At 47.9% G+C, this 24609-nt stretch overlaps 1 pseudogene; it reads right to left on the bottom strand.

The window, feature by feature from the left end:
- Positions 1-7025: 7025 nt before the first annotated feature.
- The window catches only part of LOC137148204 (nuclear GTPase SLIP-GC-like), a 41171-nt pseudogene continuing 23587 nt past the window's right edge, over positions 7026-24609 (bottom strand).

The following is a 24609-nucleotide window of genomic DNA, read 5'->3' as shown; positions in this document are numbered from 1 at the left end:
GTTGTTGCTGTTAGCCTGTACCTTAAACTGATCTTACAGGGTGAAGTGGTTGCTCCCCCCCCCTGCCCACACACACACTTGCGCTTCTGTTTTTCTAAGATTTGAATAGAAGGAACTTTGAATACACGTTAAATGTAAAAAGTTTTTAACAAAGCGGATTAAGACAGCTGTGTTGCAAATATTGTACTTGGTGGCTCAAATTTTACAAGCACAATACGCCATGTCAAGACATAAATAAAATGCATAATGAATCAGCTCAGTAAAAACAGTAGCTGAAAAACACAGCACTCCAAGTAAAAAAATGGAGGGTTTTATAATTACAAAACCATGTTGCCAGTAAAATGTTAAAAATTATGGCAGGCAAAAATGATATAATAAAGCTTAAATATAGTAAATTAAAGGCAAAAATAAGTAACTTAAAAAAAAAGAAGAGTTAAAAAGTAGCTTTTATAAAAATTAATACTAGAAAAGTTGAAGGAAATTAAACAGTTGAGAGATGTGAAAAATGTTCAAAGGTAACAGTTGTGGAAATGTTCAAAGGGTAACAGTGCTATAAAAAATAGTTCTTGGTTTAACAACATTCAGTAAAATAATTATATATATAACTTGGTCCAGTCACATTGAATGGAACCCTAATAGTTAAACTAATTATACAAGGGGTTCAGGTAGTGGCTACCACCATGTTTTTGTCCCCAGAAATTTTTACCGCTATTCTGAAAAAAAATGGGCCCTTTTTCCAAATAAATTGGCATTACATGTTCAAGGTATTCAACTGAAGGTTTGAAAAACTCACATTTCTCTTGATGTACTCTCTGTCCACGGTCTTCCAACTCCTGCAAGACAGCGTCCGCATTTCGAAGATGATCATCTCGATCCTTTCTTGTAACAAGGATGTCATCCAAATAGCACTGAACTCAGTTCAGTCCCTTCAACATCTCATCCATGGCTTTCTGGAGCAGGGCGGGTGCCGATGCAATATTGAAAGGCAACCTGTTGTAACTCAATCAGCCTTTTTGTGTGTTGATTGTGAGATATTTGCAAGACGCCAGATCAATCTCCCTGTGTAGCTACATTCTGCTGAAAAGGAGAAACTGCCTGTCAGCACGGCAGGGGTTAAGGGGAGGCTTTAGGCCCAGCTAGCCCTGCCCCATTATACCTGCAACCAATGCCAGGCCTGGAGGGGGGAGAAAGGGAGAGAGCTGGGCCCAGTTCAGGGCAGACTGGTGAAGAGGCAGAAGCCAGATGTCTCCCTACCTGAAAGGAAGGATCACTAGCCTGCAGGTCAAGGCAGCTCCCAGGGAGCACGTCCTGTCTCTCAGCCAAGGGAAACTGTGGAGGAGACCTTGGAGCCCCCGACAACTGAGGTAACTGGGTGACTGCAGCCCAGAGACACCGAAGGGTTTGGCTCCACCAAACTTCTAGCTGCCCTGGCAGAAGGAGCCTGGGACGGTGGCAGGACGCCACCCAAGATCCACGAGAGGGTGCTACGGGAGGCAAGCAAATTGGACTGTAAGGGCCATGCCCCAAACTGAAGGCGCACTGGTAGAAGTAGTCCAGGGCAGTAGATTTAGACCCCGGCTCAGAGTGCCTCTGTTCAGGGATCAGCTCACACAGCGCCCTTGGCTGGGACATGGTGGATTGGGAGGGCCCGGGTCCTCCTACCCCCATTGCCTGAAAGACCAGGGCACCTTGAGCAGGGAAACAAGGGGCCGGAAGTCAGGCGCACCAAGCACGAGGCCTCCTGACCCTCCAGCCCCCTCTTACATTTGCACTGAGCAAACCCAATTCACTGAAGCACTGTCCCACACTACGAGTAACAAACAAATCTTCCCTACAAGGTCGTGGAACATCAAACTGGATTCAGTGTCACTTTGAAATCTCCACAAATTCGCACTGAATCATCCTTCTTGATCCTTGGTACAATGGGCGTAGCTCACTCAGGTGACAAGACCCCAGTGTTCACTACACAGTCCAAATCAGCTTCCAATAGAGGCTTCAGAGCATAAGGCACAAGTCTGGGCTGGCAATGTTCTGGCTGGCCATCAGACTGAAGAGTGAGCTTCCCAGACACGTTGCTCGTCTGCCCAAGTCCTTTTTCAGAAACTATGGAGTGTCTGTCCGGTTTTTCTTGAAGTGCTTTCGTGATCATCTTGATCTCGGTCCAATTCACATTCAGCTTCTCAAGCCAAGAGCTACTAAATAATGGTGGGTACTTTCCTACAATCACATACAAGGGTAAAACGACTGATTTTCCATCCAGATGAACTTTCACCTGGAGTATCCCTTTTGGGACCAACTCTTCTCTGGTATAAGTCTTCTAAACCATGGAGGTCTCTTCCAGGGAAACTTGTGACAAAGTCTGGTGGTCGGTAGATGCAGAAATCAGTGAACCAGCAGCTCCAGTATCAAGCTCCATTCCTGCAGGAACTCCATGGTCAAGGAGATGCCATCTCTGACCCCAGCTTCTGATAACAGATGTAGTGGTAGGTCTTGGTCAGTGTCACTAGAGCTTTATCTTTTCCCACATTATGAATTTATCGTTTCTTAGATTTAGTCTTCAAAGGTGTCTTCTTGGATGTGTGGTTATCCTGTGTTGCTGGTCATTGAGTTGTGTGACAGGTCACAGTGATATCTGCTTTCTTCTGTCACTTTCAGCATATAACCAGATGTGCCCAGCAGTCCTTCACAGAGTGCGTAGTTTGTACACAACTTTCATGTGGAATTTCCTCAGGTTCCCGTGGCTTTCTGGCTCACCAATGCAGGCGGTGAACTACTTGGTTCACACTAAATTCCCAGAGAATACTTCTCTCTGGTCCCCATTGCAACTGTTACTTCAACAGCCTTCGTCAATGTAAGTGCTGATACTGTCAATAACTTCTTCCGGACCTGGTCATTGAGTAATCCAGACACTCGCTGGTCACGCAGGGCATCACTTAATGTTTGTCCCAAATGACAATGATCTCACAACTTCCTTAAAGCAGCAACAGACTGTGCTAGCAACTCTCCTCTTCCCTGATATGGCTGATGAATCTGATATTGTTCTGCTATCATGGATAAGGAAGGTTAAGATTGTGTCATGGTTACGTGAACTTAGAGCGGCCTGAAAGGCCTTAGCTTTAGGATTGCGGGTTTCCAGGAGCAGAGGAGTTGCCTCCACCAAGGGGTGGGGGTAACCGAACAAGAATACAAACAGGGCTTTAGCTGAAGCAATAGGGTTCATTTATTTAGTCATTAATAGTCAATAAATCACATAAACGTAACTAATACAAACATAAAACCAGAGAAAAATACAAAGGCCTAATATCTTCTATGCATGCAATCATTTCCCATAGTATACAATTCTACTATTGATCATTTCACGTTTACAGACAGATGGTCGCTTGTAAACTGTCTCGTTTACAGACAGATGGTCGCTTGTAAACTCTCTCTTATAGTACACAATTCTATTACTTACTACCTCGTGCTTACAGACAGATGGTCGTTTGTAAACTCCTTGTTACCTTTACAGACAGATAAACAGACAGATGGTCGCTTGTTATCTTAAAGCAAGTGTACTCTCATACATTACCCAGAATGTTTTTTCTTCCAAGCCCCTTGGGCCGAGTCAACTCTGATAAGTGTTAGCCGTCCCTCAGACGCTGCTGGTTGATAGAAGGGCTTGGTCCAGCTACCGAGGATCCCAGCGGGCTGCAGTCCAAAGTGTGACTGACTTCAGGGGGTTTAAATACCCTCAAACTGATCACCAAACTGATCAGTATGTAACCAACCAGTGAACAGTGTCACTTTTGTGGTCAGTGTGGTTACATCATGTGACGTTCACAGTGACCAGGTTGGCACTTCCTGTTTTTACCCAACCGGCTGTGGTCAGCTCAGTTGCTGGTCAGTTCAGTTGCGGTCAGCTCCTCCTTTCTAATTTTTGCCCTCTATTTGTGCTGAGCTAGCGTCCAGACTGCCCTTTTCCCAAGCTATGTACTTTACTATTCTATCTTAAAGCACAAACCCATTAACTATTCCTTCTATATTCTACGGGGTATTTTTATTAAAAGTCAGGGAGCGGTCATGGGCAATAAACAAAAATTCATAGAAGCCCGTGACCTGTCCCTGACTTTTACTACAAATAACTATGACAAAATGGGCCTGACAGGGGGGATCAGAGCAGCAGACCAGACAGCGGGGATCCAGCATGCTGCTGTGACTGACAGCTCGGGGCCCTCCCGCTGCTCACCATGGCTCAGAGCTGAGGGGCCAGGAGCTCCAAATATGCAGGCCTCCCACCTCCCTGTGGGGCTGGTGGTCTGGAGCCGTGGGGGGCCCTGTGGCAGCTCGGAGCTCCAGAGCTGTGGGGCCCCTCCACCACCCATGGCAATAGGGAACTCTGGGTCACCCTGCCATCCACGGTGACTTGGAGCTCCATGGCCAGTGGCAGGGAGCTGCCAGGTCCCCCCACTGCCCATCGCAGCTTGGAGCGCCAGCAGCCCCCCCACAGCCCAGGGCAGCTTGGAGCTCTGAGTCCCCCCATTGCCTGTGGCGCCTGGGAGCTGCAGAGGCCACCAGCTGTGGCTTGGAGCTCCAGGTCCCCGCACCACCCACATCAGCTTGGAGCTAGCGGCTGGGAGCTGTGGAGGCCCCCCAGGTGACAGGACTAGCCCCGCTGCTGCAGGGCTGAAGCAGAAAACATCATGGAGGTCTCCAGAAGTCACGGATTCCATGACATAATCTTCTCCTTATGGACGAGGTAGAAGAAAAATGTCCCTGCACATCTGCATTACTTGAGGCATACATGGCAATTCCGGGCACAGCTGGAGACAACAGGTCACGCGGGACGCAGCTGTCCACGTGCCACCGGACAAATTCCTCGTGATTTGCAGCGGTTGAATTCACCAACACTGCCCGAAAAAGGTGCCATTTCACTGCTCTCCAGCTGGACTTCACACTTCCTGGAGGCCTGTTCCACAGGGATTTTTTTTTGGTTATGGCACTATCTGTGCTCGACCACACCCGGCTGGTTGTGTGTTTACACCTTACACACTCCTTTGGTTGTTCTGGGGCTCCCTCTACTGCCTATCGACCCTCAGTGCAGGCTAAGCGGTTTCTCTACCTGCCTGCTTGCAAGAGGTCAGTCAATCTGCCTGCCTGTTACTCTGGTTTCTCTTCAGATCGTCTGTGCCTCTATGTGAACTGAACCCCTTTTTTAGCACATTATTTACTTACTTTTCCATCTTCTTGTTAGGCACTGGGAACACTGCACACGCCTGGGATAGGGTGGCCAGGTGTCGGTTTTCAACCGGAAAGTCCAGTTGAAAAGGGGACCTGACAGTGTCTGGTCAGATCTACTGACCGGACACCCAGAGTCGCGTTACTGCGGGTGGGGGGAAGGCATGGAGGTGCCAGCTCATCACCCACGCCAGCCCCTACTCAGCCGGGGCTGCCTCCCGCCTGCATCAGCTGGCTGCACTCCCAGCCCCGCCTCTGCAGGTGAGAGCCCCTCCCGACCTGAGCAGGAGGAGGGAAGAGCAGAAAGTGACTGGGGCAAAGGGGAAGACTTGTGAACAGGGGACAGAATCTTGGAGGGAAGAGGTGGGGCAGGGGTGGGATTTTAGGGGAAGGGGCAGGATATGGAGGTTCTCGCACTCCTGCTGAATTGTCTGGTTGGCAACCCTATATGGGGTATACATTTCTGTGTGGCACTCTGTACCTCAGAGCAACACCCTGGAACCCCCATATTCACCACTGTCATATCATTATGATATGTTTTGTACCATGTATGCCTTGTGAGGTATCATACGAAACAGTCTCGCTCTGTTGAACATTAATATCCTGTTGGAATGTTTGCGCCATCACTGTATGTGAGGTTTTACTGTGTGTGCGCTACTGAAATACGTTGGGAGGTTAGGAACACCCACAGCCAGCCTCTCAGATATAACAATGGAGTAGCCAGACATCGTTAATGGCTCATCAACAACCATCAAGGAAGGTGATCAGGAACAGTCAACATGAATTCACCAAGGGCAAGTCATGCCTGACCAACTTGATTGATTTCTATGAAGAGGTGACTGGCTCTGTGGATGTGGGGAAAGCGGTGGACGTGATATACCTTGACTTTAGCAAAGTTTTTGATACAGTCTCCCACAGTATTCTTATCAGCAAGTTAAAGAAGTATGGGTTGGATAAATGGAGTATAAAATGGATAGAGAGCTGGCTAGATCATAGGGCTCAATGATTAGTGATCAAAGGCTCCATGTCTAGCTGGCAGCCGGTCACAAGCGGAGTGCCCCAGGGGTCGGTGCTGGGGCCGGTTTTGTTCAATATCTTCATTAATGATTTGGAGGATGGGGTAGATTGCACCCTCAGCAAGTTTGCAGATGACACTAAGCTAGGGGGTGTGGTAGATACCCTGGAAGGTAGGGATAGGATACAGAAGGACCTAAACAAATTGGAGGATAGGGCCAAAATAAATCTGATGGCGTTCAACAAGGACAAGCGCAGAGTCCTGCACTTAGGATGGAAGAATCCCATGCATAGCTACACACTGGGGACCGACGGGCTAGGCAGCAGTTCTGCAGAAAAGGACTTGGGAGTTACAGTGGATAAGAAGCTGGATATGAGTCAGCAGTGTGCCCTGGTTGCCAAGAAGGCTAATAGCATATTGGGCTGCATTAGTAGGAGCATTGCCAGCAGATCGCGGGAAGTGACCAGTGGAAGGCGGTACAGTTCTGGGATGCAAGGCTGGGAACTGGGGGGAAATGACTGAGGCCTCTCTCGTTGGTTCATGAGTGGCTGGGAGAAGCATTTATGGATGTGTCCCTGCCTGTGGATGTCTGTATAAGTGAAGTACCGGCCAGAGGTTTATGGTTTGACACAGAATCAGAGTGTGAGAGGGATAGGGTTGGTGGAACAAAAGGCTCAGTGGTCCCACAGTCCAGGATGTACTCCAGGAACCCCATCACATTCGTTGTCAAGTGTTATATTTCTGTAGACAGACAGACACAGATGGAGCTGATAGACACACAACAGTTTGCTGTGCTAGCTTTTATTGCTCTGGCTGCAAAGCTGAAATTAACCGGACAGTGAGGCTTTGGAGAGGGTAGAGTGAAACCCCCTGAACATGTCAAGGGACAGGACAGCACCAGAGCAGGGAGAAAAGTTCCATCAAAACATTTTCTTGATGAAACAGAAATTCTAGAGAATAAAATCCATTTCATGGAAAAAAAATTTTTTATGAAAACACAGAAAAAAACCCAAAACTGGTTTTTTGTTTTTGTTTTCAGCAACTAAGAAAATTTGCAGATTCCCACCTAAAAAAAAACCCTGAAAATTTTTTTAAAATATGCAGAAAAAAATCATGTCCTGAGCAGTTTTGATTGTTGTTGTCTCTTTTTATGACCGTCACATTCTTTGCAGCTCTTCATGAATCCTCTCAATTTCGCTGTATTCATCCTGGAAGTCTGCAGAAAGAACAGCAGATTAAAAGATGGTTAGTTTCTTTCTTTTGAAAAACAAGTGTTCATTTCCCTGTATTTTGTAGCAAGGAAAGTGTTCTAATCCTCCAGGCAAATGAAGGGAAACAAGGGTTGACATTTTATGTATTGAAGTTCTTTGCTAGATCAGGGTCTTAATACCTCATAGACTCACACTTCAAGACGAGACGGGATCATCATGATCATCTAGTCTGACTTCCTGCACATTGCAGGCTACAGAACCTCACTCACCTGCTGCTGTAGTAGGCCCAGAACCTCTGGCTGAGTTACTGAAGTCTTTAAATCTTGATCTAAAGCCTTCAAATGACAGAGAATCCACCAATTACTCTAGTTCAAACCAGCGAGTGACCTGTGCCCCACACTGCAGAGGAAGGCAAACACCTCCAGAGTTTCTGCCAATCTGACCTGGGGGAAAATTCCTACCCGACCCCAAATACAGCGATCAGTTAGACCCTGAGCAAGTGGGCAAGACCCACCGGCCAGACGCGTGGGAAAGAATTCTCTGTAGTGATTCGGAGCCCTCCCCATCTGGTGTCCCATCTCTGGCTGTTGGAGACATTTGCCAGTTACAGTCGTGGATGGGCCATGTGTCTTTGTAGTGTGAAGGGAAAACAAGATGGGGTCTCTGTTTTTTGCTGAGAACTGATTTTAGAAATGGCTGTAAAAAGCCTGAGATTGAAAGTGCCTTTCTAGCAGAAGTTTAAATCTTAGCATGTTAAGGGTTAACAAGATAGTTATGGAACCTAGACGCCAGCAGGGATGGAATGCAGAGAAAGACCTTGTAACTTAGATAAGGAGAGTTGAAATTGCTGTGCTGGGAAAATTCCTGGATGGGTAGTTTTTTTAGCGTGTATGACCATGGAAGCTGTGACGTATAAAGATTTTGGTGGAACTATATAAGCTGTTAGAATTTAGTTTTAAGCTGTCGTTCCTTACATTTGAAGGGACCACCTTATTTACATAAAGAATAAACTTTGATTTTGCTAATCTGTTGTTTGGCTAATTCTGGACCATCCGCTTAAGGCAATGGACATATTAGTAAGGACCCCTGAGTTTGGGTTCTTCCACAGTAGACAACCTTCACTCTTATTAATCTATGAACTCTTGAGTTAATCGTACTTAGCATTCACCTACAACTTTTCATCCATAGAGCTCAAAGTACTTTGGAAAGGTTGGTAAAGTGTCATTATTCCCATTTTACAGATGGGGAAACTGAGGCGCAGAGCAATTAAGTGATTTACCCAAGGCCATGCAGAAGTATGCAGCAGAATCAGCAATGCAACAGATGGCCTGGTAGTTAAGGCATTGCACTGGCACTCAGGAGATGTCGGTGTGATTCCCAGATCTGCTAGCATCCCTCTGAGCCCTTGAGCAAGTCACTTATCCCAACCCCACAGCCAGTGAAGTCAACAGAAAGCTCCCTGAGTATTTTAGCTGTATGTGTGGAGGTAGGGTAGGCCCTCAGGGTGCAAGGTTGCCATGCAGCCCTCCCTGCTCCATCTACAGCCCCTCCATGATGGTTGTATGGGGCATGTACTGGAGCCACTGAATCTGCATCAAATGCAGCCTCTGCCCTCACAGAGGGAGGGTGGAGTATCAGTGTTCCAAAGTTCATTCCCCCAGCCCCACGGAGCCATCCAGCCCTTGCTGGGAGGACACACTGCATCCCCCACCCTGCAGCTCCACGTACTAAGGTGATGGAATTCTCCCCATACACACAGCCCAAATGTCTGCCCCTGTAGAGAAGCCAGCACATGGGCCAATGAGCCCCTAGTCGGAACATTTCATACCATCAGGGGGCAGAGGGGTTCTCATTCCGACTATACCCAGGAGAAGATTTCAGAGTGTTACCTGGCAGCCTCTCGCTGAGTTCTTCCCGGTGAGATAAGGCAAGTTTGAGCATAGTGGAAATGTTCATCCGCAGCCTCCTCATGATCTTGTTCTGCAGCAAACACATTGCCAGGGCACGTGAGCATGGAAATAATCCAACAGCTTTGTGCTCCTGTGAGCTAGCTCAGAGAGGGGAGAGGGAGCCAGAGTCTGCGCCATCTGGAGCAGCACCAGCTGAACTCTCAGTGATGTTCTAATCACAATCAACTACACCTGTGCAGTCCCACCAACGGGTCATGCAGGTACCACCAAGGCCATCATGTGAAGGCTGTGGGGCTCACAGGTGTAACAGTGGGTCTTGGTTGCTTTGGAGAGCTTTTATTGCTGGTTATGACAGGCAGGAAGGAAAGAGCCCAACCTGATCCTCAGATTCCAAAGGGAATTTACAGAGCTGGCAGGTGACTTGTCAACAGAGCATGTTTCATCTGGAGCGACAGTACAAATGATGCTAAGAATCTCATTTTATAGTCACTTTTCAGAGAAGAACCATCTGTTAAGGTCTCATCCAAGAATGCCGAATATAGTGAACTGCATGATACTGAATATATCTAGACATATGTATAGTTAGATATTTATATCTATCTAAGAAAGGGGAAGTTGAAAATAATGAATATAAATCAGAAGCTAGGAGTTGTAGAAAATAGATAAGGAAAGCAAAAGGACACAAGGAAAAATCTATGGTCAGCAGGGATAAGGACAATAAGAAGGAGTTTTTAAAATATATTAGGAACAAAAAGAATAATAATGAATAATATCATTGTTAGGATCTATTATTGAATGGAGGTATGGTATTGGACGTTACTAGATGGAAATGATAAAACTATGGATATTAATGCAGAAAAGGCAGTAATATCTGTTGTGTATTTGGTGGAAAACACACAACATAGCATACAATGATGAGAACACTCTTTCCAGTCCACTAGTATCTCAGGAGGATGTTAAACAGCAGCTTCTAAAGTCAGACATTTTTAAATCAGCAGGTCCAAATAACTTGAATCCAAGAATATTAAAAGAACTGGCTGAGGAGCTCACTGGACAATTAACATTGATTTTCAATAAGTCTTGGCACACTGGGGAAGTTCCAGAAGACTGGAAGAAATGTAATGTTGTGCCAATATTTAAAAAGGAGCATGAAACAGCTTCATTCTCTGGGGCAGCCAACCTGGTAAAGATAGGTCTGTTTGTTTGACATTGATCCTGTGCAAGATAATGGAGTGACTGATACAATCAATCCATAAATGTCGAACAACTACAACCCATATTTGGTGGGGACCACATCCTAAAAGAAATTTTTCCCAATTCTCTCTTCTGGCTTCCAAACAACCCCCAAACTTGCTAACCTCATAATCGGAAACAAATTCCCCACACATCAGGGCGCAGCAATAAACCCTGCCAGAACAACAGATGCAAAACCTGCAGACATGTCTCCACTGCTACAATGATCAGCATCCCCCAAAACGCACTTTTCAAGATCGATGGGTCCTACCCATGCCTATCACAACATGCGGTGTACCTCCTCCAGTGCATCAAATGCCCCAACAACAACCACATGGGTGACACTAGACAATCACTACACCCTTGAATGATCTCACACAGAAAAATGGTAAAAGCCAAAATCACCTAATCACTCCACATCTGCTCTCTTAGTCCTCTTCCTCAAAGGAAACCTGCACAACACATTCAAAAGACGAGCCCAGAACCTTAAACACATAACTCTGCTAGACAGCAAAATCACGGCTAGATTAGAGACACTGGATTTATGCCTTATTACCACAATCTGTAACCTACTAACCCTCCTTGGTTCTATGACCTACCCACTTCATTTAAAGTGGTCGACTGCCACATGTTTAACCCTTATGCTTAACCATCCTTCTCACTTCCATTTAGCTGTGACACTCTGGTTACCTTTCCCAGCTCTGAAGAAGAGCTCTGTGAAGCTTGAAAGCTTGTCTCTTCCACCAACAGGAGCTGGTCCAATAGAAGATTATCTCACCCACCTTGTCTATATCAGGGAATTACATTTACAGTGTCACCAGAACCGCTTGCATCTCACAGTTGCTTCTTGTAATATCTAGGCAGTAGCTAAGGTCAGTACAATCCACAGAGGCACCTAGAGCCGGTTCAACCAGCCTTTACACTCACTGCAGACCCCATCAGATTGCAGGTGTGCAAATAGAGAGCAGCATCAAAATGCTTGCTGGCCTCTTCCAGCATCCTGCAAAAAATACTTGGATTCATCTACAAATAGATGTGCTCACAGGTACCAGGGGCACATAGTTTTAAGGGGCTTGAGGAAAGTGTTGTTCATTCCACTGTACCAGGTGTTAAAAAAACGCTTGTTGTTCTACACAAAGAAGGTACGAGTTGTTAGAACATTTGCCTGTTCTCAGGAAAATGGTTCAATCACTAGTGTTTCTTACGGCAGCCTTTGGGTTCCAAGCAGCTCACTGCAGAGAGATCATTTACGCCCTAATCACCTGTCGTCTCTTGTCTTGTACTTGGATCGTAAGCTCTCGGGGGCAGGGTCTGTCCTTTTGTTCTGTATTTATACAGTGCCCGCTGGGGCCTGGCCCAGGACCAGCGCTCCGTGGCGTTAGGGTAACACAAATAATAAACATAATAACGATTCTGCAAACATGCATACACTGACATGTAAGCCCATTTCTGGTTCCACTGGAGTCAATGGTCCTTGTCAGTTAGACAAATGTGTTTGCAAGATCAGGGCCTTAAAGGACACCTTGAAATTCAAGGTCACGTTGTTTCTGCTCTAGGCGGAAATTAAACATCCCAGGGAGCAGGGGGTTTGCTCCAATATCTTTGGCTGAAATTCTGGCTGGGTAGCTCGCTCTGGGGCACTCACTCTTTGGATACTGTGCTATTCCCAGATAGCACCATCCAAACCCATAAATACAGCCCTACAGAACAGGGGGAAGCGTCTCTCACCTTCAGTTCCTGGAGCTGCATCTTCATCTTCTCCTTTGCCTGCTCAAACATCCCCCCCTGCATCTCTTTTTCAATGTTCTCCAAGAGAATATTTTGCGTCTTTTGGCAGGATTGCCACCCCTGGATCTTAGCCGCCTCTGTTGAAAGATGGGAGCGGTCACAGTGCTGGACAAGACCAGGAAAGATTTGGCAGAGGAGATGCTGGGGGTGGGGTTTAGGTGAGAAAAATAAAGGCAGCCAAGGGTAGTCTCAGCAGCACCCAAAGGCACGTCCGTCTGGCTCTTCCAGTGACAATGGCCGTTGTGCTGGAGGAAAGGGCCAGTCTGGCTGCCCCAGAGAACAAAGCTCTCTCATATTCCTCAATGCAAATGACTCCCCCACCCCATGCCCACACATACCACAGCTCTGAGTGGGAGGGGCCCCACTGCCGCAGGGCGCTGCAGAGATGCCAGTGAAACGCTGAGCAGGAATTGATTTGTGCCAGATCCCGACCCCTGTTCCCAGACTTTTCCCCATCCCACTCCTCTGCCAAGGTGTAGCATCCTGGTCCCTTCTTCCACTCCTCTTTAATCCTCCTGGAACTCCTCCAACTATCCACAAGGATCCCAGTCTGATTCCCCACTGCCAGTCCTTCTAGCCAGAGCCAAACAAGAACCCACCCTGTCACCCCACGCCCTGTCATCCCTCCCACAATGACCATCGCCAAGCATCCATCCCCTGTCTCATAGGTATGCCTCAGACCAGCCTCCATCCCAGACACACAGACTCACCACCTCGCTCCCCACTTTCCAGGTGAGTTTCCAGTTCTAGGGGAACTCCAAGTACACAAACACTACATGCAATTCACTGAGTTTCTCCCGCAATATTTGGGCTGCAGAAACTGCACCTATTGTTGACCTTCCTGGCATAAACCACATTGGTTCTCGCTTACTTGACGCCCCAGTTCCTTATGAAGTCTCTTCTCGATAATTCTTTCCAGACATTTCATCATGTGACTCATTTACTGGATGGGTCAGTAATTGCTACATGCTTGCACATCCCCTTTATACATGAAGACAGAGACCAATGTGCTCTTCCTTTGTCTGGCATTTTTCCAGTTTGGAGGATGAAATTAAAAAAGGTTTGTCATCCTCATCGCTCCTTCATGGCCTGATGCTGGAGAACAAGCCAACATCACAAAATGTAGGATCACCCAGTTGAAGGGTCTTACCTTTATAATAAGGCTGGAGGTCATTCAGGATGGACAGTGGAAGGGACTGGTAGATATCGAACTTCTTCTTAAGGATCTCTCTTTCCAGCATGCTCAGGATGAAGTTTGTCTGCAAGAGTCAATTTAAAGCATTTGCCATGATCTTTCCAATCCCTTGTTTGCAAAAAAAACAATCTAAATAAATGGTTTGGAACATTGGAGCTGACAAGGGATCAGGGTTTGTGTGGACTGCTTATTGGTTAGACCCAGAGTCAATGTGGAATATGCAGGGTGGGATTTTTAAGGTCAGAGTTTAGATACAAATATGTGAATTCAAACAGTCTGTGAACTCCACAAACCTTTTCCCAGTTTAAAGACTACATAGCACCTGGTACTTCTAACTAATTCCTAGCTTCATCACTCCTCGGCCTCCTGCACAGAGCCCGCAGGTTCTATGTTGTATCTAAAGATTCCCTGGTTGGGGGTGCAGACTTTGAGTGTCTGATGTCTTTTCATCCTAGGCACCTGGTCCAGTCAACAGAGCCCAATCTCTGCCCCACTGTCTCCAGCTCACTACAATCACCAGCCAGTTAAGGCGGTAGGTTCTCTTGTTAGCTACAGGGATGGGAACCTAATCTGTTATGTACTTTGGGACTCCCAATTGCTTTCCAACAGTATAATGCTTTTGGGGTTGTAGCCATGGTAATTCACAAGAGATCAGATCTTAAATATATCATCAGTCTAGCTACGGTGCTATGGTGGAAATGGTGTTGAGCGGAGTGTAACTCTCCCAGGCCTTGGACCAGGATCATTTTCAATCCATCCTATTTATTTCAAGCCTAACCAGGCTTCTCTGGGGTGCACAGAGATTTGATGTCTGATTATCTTACAGACTGGGGGCTTGATCCTTGGCCCTCCCATGGGACTTCTCCGGCAGTGCAAGGCCGCTGGGAATTTCCCTGGCACATGGGAATCCCCGGCTGACATTGCTGGCTGTACACACTGCACTGTCCTGGCCAGCCCCAGCACAGGAGGCATGTTAGAATGGGAGGAGGGGTTGCTGGAGCACCTTGCCTTGTGCTTTGGCCGTCCTTGGCAGTCAGAGTGGTCCCTAGGGGATCATTACTTCCAGTGTTGCTGAAGACCTTTAGGGTGCTCGAAGTTACACCAGGGCCAAACGAGCCCTGGAGTCAAGGCGGTTTCCCCACTTGCATCCTGCGCTAATATGCTCTGCTGCAGCTGAGAGTCTGGCCCTGCATGGATGCCAGGTAATAAATGCTAAACACTGTGTGTGTTGCCTATAACGTACAGCTCTTCACGTCTCTTATCAGTGGGCCAGAAGGCAGAGTTCATCACAGAGCCAGTCCTGCTCTCCCTGAGAGTCCCCTTCAGGCTTCACCCATTATTATCCTTATTCCACAACCTTCCTCGGCCCTGCCAGGCAGAGGGGCAGCATAGCCGGATGACTCTCACCCTAGACGCGCTGGCTGGCAGGGCAGAGCACTCACTCTTAGCTTAACCTCAACTTACTTCCGCAATGAAGAACTTGAGCTTGCAGTTGTCATTGGCCACTGTGCTCTTCTTCCAAAGATCATGGATTTTCTCCTGCACCGAAACTTTGAACATATCAAGGCAGGGTTTCAGCGAGGTTCTGGTGGCCTTTTGGATCCTAGTTGGATAATAAAATATGAATCATTAAAAAAACAAATGGGCTCAATCCCCCTGTACTCGAAACAGCTGAGGGGGAGGTAGGAGGCGAGACAAAGGTGGCTTTAAGTCATCTGTATTTCCCCCCCAAATCCCAGGGCTGGCCAGGTGCCACACTGACCCTGGCATAAGCTAGAGCAGTCACAGAGCTGCTCTAAAATATGCTATCTGGACTGATCCCTGAAGAACTGTTCTGTCAGCTCAGGATCACATGACCCCAGTGCACACAGGTGCCTATAACCTCTCAGCAACAGGCAGCTTGGATGGTCAGGCAGCCTAGTACTTAGAGTGCCTGGCTCTCAGCCCCCTGCTGGGTTGCATAGCCTCAGTCTTTAAGGCTGGGTGGGTAGGAGAACATGGGCCGTGCAGATAGAACGTCCTCGCCTGTTCGAGCTTCGAGTCCTAAGCGGAGTCACCCAGGGGTCGGTACTGGGGCCAGATTTGTTCAACATCTTCATTAGTGATCTGGAGGATGGGGTGAATTGCACCCTCAGCAAGTTTGCAAATGACATTAAGCTGGGGGAGTGGTAGATACGCTAGGAATAGATACGGGTAGGAATAGGATTCAGAGTGACCTAGCCAAATTAGAGGATTGGTCCAAAAGTAATCTAATGAGGTTCAACATGGACAAGTGCAGAGTCCTGCACTTAGGACGGAAGAATCCCATGCACAGCTACAGACTGGGGACCAACTGATTAGGCTGCAGGTCGGCAGAAAAGAACCTGGGGGTTAGAATGGACAAGAACCTGGATATGAGTCAGCAGTGCGCCCTTATTGCCAAGAAGGCTAATGGCACATTGGGCTGCATTAGTAGGAGCATTGCCAGCAGATCGAGGGAAGTGATTATTCCCGTCTCTGCAGTACTGGTGAGTCCGCATTTGGAGTATTGTGTCCAATTTTGGGGCCCCCACTACAGAAAGGATGTGGACAAATTGGAGAGAGTCCAGTGGAGGGCAACAAAAATGATTAGGGGATGGAGCACATGACTTACGAAGGGAGGCTGAGGAAACTAGGCTTGTTTAGTCCACAGAAGAGAAGAATGAGAGGGGATTTGATAGCAGCCTTTAACTACCCAAAAGGGGGTTCCAGGGAGGATGGAGATAGGCTGTTCTCAGTGGTAGTAGATGACAGAACAAGGAGCAATGGGCTCAAGTTGCAGTGGGGGAGGTCTAGGTTGGATATTAGGAAAAACATTTTCCCCAGGAGGGTGGTGAAGCACTGGAATGGGTTACCTAGGGAGATGGGGGAATCTCCATCCTTAGAGGTTTTTAAGCTGTGGCTTGACAAAGCCCTGGCTGGGATGGTTTAGTTGGGGTTGGTCCTGCTTTGAGCAGGGGGTTGGACTAGATATCTCCTGAGGTCCCTGCCAACCTTAGTCTTCTATGATTCTATGATACGTGGGAGAAAACGGCTCCTAGACTCATGTGAGATGCATCCATCTTTAGCAGGAAATCCTTGGTGAAGTCAGGGTTGTATAAATCGGGTTCTTGGCAGAGCTATGTCTTCCGGGCTTGAAAAGCCTCCTCACAATCTTTGTTCCACTGGAATTTTTGGGGGCTGCCATTCTTGAGAAGATCAATGAGAGGTGCCGCGATGGTTGAGAAACCCAGAATAAATTGGCAGTAGTACCCGGCCATTCCTAACAACTGGTTTCTTGTGGCCTTCACGAAGGTGAGGGACAAGTCTGGAGGTCCTAGACCTTATTAACCAAGGGTCACACTGTGTCTTTTCCTAAAGTGTACCCAACATAGGTTGTTTCGTCCTTGCCCAGGTGACATTTAGCAGGATTTGCAGTCGGGCCACCTTCCTGGAGAGATTGTAACATAGCCATCACATGTCTTAGGTTTTTCTGTAAGTTTTGACTGTAGATTATGACATCATCTAGGTACGCAGCAGCATATTTGTCTATGGGGTTGGAGGATCTGGTCCATTAGCCGCTGGAACGTGGGTGAGGCCCCATTGAACACGAAGGGCATTGTCCAGAATTGAAAGAGCCCGAAGGGAGTAGAGAAAGCTGTCTTGTCCCTGGATTCTAGTGTGAGGAGGTTCTGCCAATATCTCTCCATTAGATCCAAGGGGTTGATGTACTCTGCTTCCCCTAGCTGTTCAAGTAGTTCATCAATGGGAGGCATTGGGTACACATCAGATTTTGAGACTATGTTAACCTTTTGGAAGTCAATACAAACCGGGTAATCCCTACAGGCGTGGGGACCAAGACTATGGGGCTTTTCCAATTGCTGAATGATTCCTCATTTACTCCTATTTCTAGCATTGATTGGAGTTCTCGCTTCATGGTTTCCTTCAAGTTCTGGGAAAGGAGTCAAGGATTTTCTCTGGCTTTGAGCCCTGGTTCTGTCTAGATTTATTATTTGGCCTATGCAATCCAGTCAAGCCAATCCACAGCATTCTTATCAATGGTATTCAAGGAATGAAGACCTCCAGGAAGCTGAGCCATTTTGCATTTGCAACAATATGTGTCATCTGTTTGGATGTTATGGGTTATTAAATGGGTCTGTCCAGGTTGAGTAGAAAACATGGAAGAGGAGATGATCATCTATTGAACCTGGGCTCTCTGGTCTGGGGTGAGGTTGTTTCCAATCTCGATCATCGCTGGCTCTGAGCCTCGGCAACCTGTGGGCCTAATTCAGGGTCAGGTGGGTTCGCGGGGTATTAGGAGACTTCCCTGGGTTTTCCACAAGGCTTTAACAGGTTCACATGGTAGATCTGGTGTTGTCAGGTTGTCGCATTTCATAGTTTACTGGCCCCACTCATTGCACCACATCATAGGGCCCTTGCCAGCGGGCTGGGAATTTTGATTCTGAGCTAGGTAATAACAGCAGAACCCAATCACCAGGTTGGAACTCCCGGAAGCGAGTGCTTTTATTATAAGCTGTTTCCTGTGTGCTGCAGGCGTGTAAGAGGTTCTCCCTGGTGAATGAGCCAAGGGCGTCAAGCTTCTCCCATAGATCCAGGATGTATTTTACTACGTTACTGGTCTGAGATGTTTGTTCCTCCCACATTTCTCAAACAAGATCTAAAATCCCTTGGGGTTGTCTCCCATATAACAGCTCAAATGCTGAGAAGTTAGTGGAGGACTGGTGGGCTTCTCTCATGGCAAACAGTAGAGGAGGGAGTAACTGATCCATAAGGACAAACTTCCTGAGCATCTTCTTTAGTGTTCTGTTGAATCTTTCCACGAGACTGTCTGATAGTGGGTGGTGAATAAATGTCCTGAGAGCCTTGATTTTCAGCAATTGGCACGGTTGCTTGATTGTCTGGGACATGTTTGCTCCCTTATCCATTAAGATCTCCCACGGCACCTCAACCCAAGCAAAGATTTTCAAGAATTCAGTGGCCAATGTTTCCGCATTTATACAACGTAATGATACCACTTCAAGGTACTTGATTGCATAGTATACTATAAGTAAAATAAACCAGTAGCCTAAGGCACTCTTCTCCATGGGGCTAACTATGTCCATTCCTATCCGCTCGAAGGGCATACCTACTGGTGGGAGAGGGATCAAGGAAGCTTTCTTTGTGGGCCGAGGGGCTGTGAGCTGACACTCTGGGCATGAGGCACAGAAATCTGGAACATCTTTGTAGACCCCAGGTCAAGAAAAACAAGCTAGAATCCAGGCTAATGTCTTCTCCTTCTCTAGGTGCCCCATGAACGTCATAGCATGGATGAGCCGTATCATCTCCCTCCAACAGAGGCGGGGTATCAGAAGCTGATTCTGAACTTCTCCAGCTTCTCTGTACTCTCGTTGTCCGCCTGTTGTTCCACTACAAAAATGGAGAACTGGATCAGAATCTCTGACTCAGGTAATGGAGGGGCTGGGATAGGGCCTGGTTTTGCTGGGTTGGCCCAGATGCGTGTGATGTCCCCTCATCCGGAGTGGGGATCTCCCCCATGCCCACAAGGATCATTGGCTTAGATGGACCTCTGGCTGGAGGCAGGGAGGTCCTGCTGTCTGGAGGGGGTCCCACAAGCTCCTTTAGCAGCTCCACAAAATAGTTCCACTCTTAGCTGACAATAACGGGCTAGGTGAGCATCGGTGCAAGGCTGACCATCTGGGACTGTGTGCTCCCCCACTGTTAGAGTCACTTGGATGTATGGGTATGGTTTCATGATCCCATGCACACATTGTAGCACAGATGGAGCCCAAGTTAGGTCCTGGGTTAGGAATCACCAAAGTCTGGATGATGGTCTGGACACACCCTGAGTCAACAAGTCCCACCATTTCTATCCCATTCACTCGTACAGGGATGGTCAACTTTGCAGGTCTGCCTTGTTGAGCTCCTGCGCCTGGGGTCTAGATCTTCTCAAAGCTGCACTACATGTAGGGGCCATCTTGGAGCCAGTGCCCAGGATGGCCACAGGTGAAACAACAATTTTGGTCTTGGCTGTGGTAAACAGCCCCACCCCCAAATATTTGAGCGGTCCCATCTCCTATGGATCCCCAAATTCAGGCTCCAGCAATACCCCCCTCTTCACTTCTGGTGGATCAGTGGTCTCTGAAACTGGGTTGTGAGTCAATAACACCAGGATTCTGTGTCAGAAGACCCTGGGGCTCCCTGATCCCCAGGTCCTCCAGTGTCCTGGTGAAGTGGGAGTAGATTTGAGCCTATCGAGATCCTGGTGTCCATGGGTTATTCCCTTCTTTGGTGGTGTGCAGCTCTTAATCCTCCCAGATTCCTGGTGTGGTGTCATAATTAGGGTCTGGGCAGCCAAGTAATTTTCAAGGATCCAAATGGTGTCAGCCAGGGGGGCAGTATCTGGGTGAACTGATCAAGTAAGACCAGCTCAGCTACCTGCACCCCCATTTTTGTTTCAGGTTTGAGCCACCTCCAGCGTATGTCCTGTAACTTCTGGGTGACCAGGCAGGGTCTTGTCCCCATTGGGTACTGCTCGTTACAGAAACACTGCCAGAATGTCTCTTCTGAGATGTCCAAAGTACTGAGAATGGCTGCCTTGACACGTGTATCATCTTGGGCCTCACTGGGTTCTAATGCACGATATACGGTTTGTGCTATTCTGGTTAAGAATGGGGCCCACACCATGGCCTATGGGTCTCAGGGCCAGAGGGCTACAGTTTCAAGGAAGTTTTCAAGGAAGGTCTCAGGATTATCATTGGGCCCGATCTTGGTAAGCCTGATGGGGAGACAGCTGTAGCTGGGGCAGGTATTACTGCCTCCGCTGGAGTGTGTGGCCCTAATATCATGACACCTGTTGGACCAGCTGTTTCTGTTGTTGTTGCTAGTGGGCCACTCACTCAGGATCGACTACTGCTGCTGTTGGTTGGTCATTTGCTGAAGCAGTTGTTGCTGATGATGATAGGTGTTTTGTTCAGCCATCCATTTTAGTAGCTGTCCTATCTCTACTTAGCAGGTGGGGTTCAAGCACTAATTGCTTGAGAGTTTCTTCCTCTCTCTCTCTGTGTTTCCTCCCCCCCCTTGCATTCCCTTATGCAGGGTCTATGGCATCTGCCCACCGTCTCCATCAATATGTGACCGGCAGCTTGGATGGCCAGGAAGCCTAGTGATTATAAAGTCTTGCTCTCAGCCCCCTGCTGGGTTGAGTAGACTCAGTCTTTAAGGCTGGGTGGGTAGGGGGCCCTGGGCCCTCCCTCCCCACTGGATCCCAGCCCAGGGTCCTGGGTATGTCAACCCCTGAACAGGGGGTTCCTCCCAGAAGGGAGTCAGAATCTGCTGCCCTGGGCTATTTCCTATCAGTCTGTTCAGTTTGGGCATGATGCCTCTGGTCTAATTTTCTGGGCCGTTTGTTTTCCGTAGGATGCGCTGTCGGGTCCTGGGTGGCACCTTGCTGTGGTCCCAGGCTCCTTCAGGTGGGGCAGCGGCAAGATGATGAGGGCAAGCCCCACAATATCTCTGGGATTCACTCAGTCAATTACCTCCAGTGCTAGAGATTCTTTCGCAGTTTCTCTTGGCTGGGGAGCCAGTGCTTTACTTCCAGGTGGCTGCCCTGCCTGGCAGGCTAGTGCTCCTTCCTTTCAGGCAGGGAGACAGCTAGCTCCTGCCGCTTTGCCAGTCAGCCCCGAACTGAGCCAGGCTCTCGTCATTTCCTTGTGTGCCAGTATCCAAAGCCATTTAAACCCCAAAGGGGCACAAGGTGGCCTTTCTCTAAGTTACTTAGGCACAGTGCAATCAAGGGAAGCACAACAGGCCTGATCCTGCAGGTGAATAGCAGGTGGGAGCAGTCCCACTGAAAACAATTGGGGCTGCAAAATTCATCAAGGTGTTACCTTATTCTCTTTTTAATCCGTCCTTAAACCCACCCCTGCTGGGACCTGCACATCACCCCTCTGGCCTGGGCTAGGTTAGTGGTGGTTCAGATTTCTGCTTTTTGCTCAGCCCTGTTCATTTTTTTACTCTTCTTCCTATCCATTCCCACTATTTGTCTGACACCCAGACTCTAGACAGGGCCTGTCTTCTTAACATACCGCACAGTGCCTAGCACAGCGGGAGCCAGGATACGTCACTGGATTTCCAAGGTTCTACCATAAAAATGGCAAGTGGTGTAAAATAGATGAGAATCAAAGCCGATATTCTTTTCTACAATCATAATAATGTGTACCACCTGGAGCGTGGGTGGTCAGGCCTAGCGGTCAGAGCAGTGGCAGTCAGAGGCCAGGATTCGGAACAAAGGGTCAGGAACCAGGAGTCAGAGCCAAGATCAAAGCCTGAGTCAGAGTCCAAGAGTGAGCCAAGAGGCAGGACTATCACTACAGCTGTGGAGCTCATCTCGTTGCACAGACACAGACACTTCCTGGCACAAATTCCCGGGCTTAAATAGAGCACCTGGACCAATCAGGGACCACAAGGGAAACTGTCGGTCTGGCCTTGCAAGGTGGTACTTCCTGTGGTGTTTATCTCCCCAGGATCTATGTAATAACGCATGCGGCCCTACCATTGCTGCCGCGTAGCGTTCTAGTTCCCACAGAACTTCACATCATGCTCCAGCTGCAATCGAGATAGGGGAGCTGGTGGGGGACTCTACCAGACTGGGTTACCCAGGAGTGCCAGCGAACAGGGTTCTACAGGAATGTGGGGCTAGTGGGGAGCCCAGACTGCCCCACCAAAGAAGGCTCAGTATCTCTGCAGCCTGCACGGGGCAGGGCTCCTCTCACCTGAATATTTTTGCGAATATGGGGTCGATTTTGTCATAGATGGGCTGAGCGAGGGCACTGTTGAGGTCTATGCGGGCGAAGATCCAGGACTCGTATATGCCATTCTTCTGGCATACAGCTTTCAGGGCTCTGTGGAAGCCTTGGTAGCTGGTGTCTGGCTAAATAATTGGAAACACAGTTGTAATGAAGTGGGTATGGGATACATTACTTACGATTTGTATTACAGGAGAACCTATAGGCCTCAGCTGAGCCTAGGGCTCCATTGTGCTGTGATCTGTACAAACATATGTCTACACTGGAGCTGGAAGGTGTAATTTCCGCTCAAGCAGACATATCCACACTAATTCTGACATGTTTGAGACCCATGGTATGTATTTTGGGCAGCTAACTCCCCATCCCACCCGTGCTGCCTGTGACTTTCCCCTTTTCAATCTGGACTGGTATACTGCTGTCATCCCAATACCCTCACTCCTGAGGCCCATCTTGCACTTGCCATGCTGTGTGAACCCTCCCACTCCTGTGGCAGCCCACACCCATCCACCTGCAAGCAAGCAGTCTCTGACCTAGTGAATGAGTGCTTCTGGTCAGCCACTCATGGGATTATGCAGTGGTGTGACCCCCAGTCAACATCCCCAGTCCCAGATGCAACCCAAGGAATTGCCGTTTTACAGAGTTCAGTGCTGCCCACTGGACTCTGCAAGCTCATTGGTTAGTCAATGTATCAAAGAAATTGATATGCACCAGCTCTGTCACTCCAAACGAGCTCTTTACACACACTCAAACCACATGCACTGCTTTAGATAAAACAAACAAATAAAATTATTAAGTACAGGAAGTTTTTAAGTGATTATAAGCCAGAAGAATATAAATCAGATTTGATCTTGAAGAAGTAAAAGCAAATCACATACTAAACTAAACAACACTTCAGGAGCCTTAAAGTCTTAGATGGTAAGGACTTTCCCCCACAGATCTCAAAACACTTTTCAAAAGTTAATCAGCAACAGGGAAGCAAAGGTGGAGACAGTTGCTGGCCAGAGAGTGAAAGCTGCACATTAGGTCTAAATCGAGAGCTTGCTACTCACTGTAAGGAGCGGAAAGAACGCTTTCTGGTGAGATAATTTTGCTTGCTCCACACCTTCATTAAGAGGCTGTTCCAGCTGGGCAAAACATTTCTCAATCTCCTCCTCCAAAGCCTGGATCTTCTCCTCCACAAAGGTCTCCAAGTCATTCTGCTGATAGTGATTCTGGAATGGCAGAAGAGCACAGGACACCTCACTGTGCATCTGATCATGGAGGCAAAATATATATACACACCAAGATTTCTTCTGGCTAGAAAATGCAGCGCAGGCTTGGGTCAGGTCAGCACCTGGACAGGAGGCATCTAAAGAACACAATGTGATGGAAGAGGCGGTGTCACCAGTCCAGCTGGTGGTGCTCTGAGTCAGTACTGAACCAAAGCCCTAGCGTGGCATGATGCTGGAGGCTGCGGCAAGGAGGGGAGTAAGTGACAGCTGGGCTACAGGGTCAGTTCCAGGGTGTGGCTTCCTTTGCAGGTAAAGCCAGTCATGCTTTTAAATGTCAATTACAGATAAGGAGAAAAGAAGAGAATCTCTGTATTTTTTCCCTTCTTTCACTGCTTTAACCCCCCACAGAACACAATGGGCACAGTGATATATCTTATCCTGCAGCGATACGGGTCTAGCAGTGAGCAATTGGGAGGTAGCACATGGTGTGATCATATCAAAAAACCCAACCAGCCAATGAGAACATGGCCTTGGACAACATGGGCATGTCTACACTAGGAAAAACTGCAAGTTTCAGCTGAGACACAGCTTCACTGATGCTTCCCACAGACTAAGCTGTAGTTTAGAAAGGATGCAGGGACTTCTACCCCCTCGTCATCTAGTCCTGCTCTGGGGCTAGAACTCATGTTCTCCTGCATCACAAACTATAGTCCCTCTCCCTAGTTTGAGTACAGAACTAATCCCATTAGTGGTGAAGAGTATGGGGTCTTTGACACACAGCTGAGAAGCTCCACGGGGCAATAGTGTATTTACACACTAACCAGCTCATTGCTAGATTTCTGGAGCAGATTTGCATTTGTTTCCTGCTAGGAACCATGGGGCATGCGGCCTGGTTCAAAGGATCAGGGATGGAATGAGGAGAAGGCAGCGTGCAGAGAAACTGCTGCTGTGGGAAGAGAGGGGAATATTCACTGCACCATCACTATGCTAGCAGCGAGGCAGATCGTAGC

Source organism: Emydura macquarii, unplaced genomic scaffold, assembly GCF_026122565.2.
Source record: "Emydura macquarii macquarii isolate MOO-44397 ecotype Brisbane River unplaced genomic scaffold, CSIRO-AGI_Emac_v2 contig_596, whole genome shotgun sequence".
Taxonomy (NCBI): Eukaryota; Metazoa; Chordata; order Testudines; family Chelidae; genus Emydura; species Emydura macquarii.
This window is presented reverse-complemented; position numbering and strand designations above follow the sequence as displayed.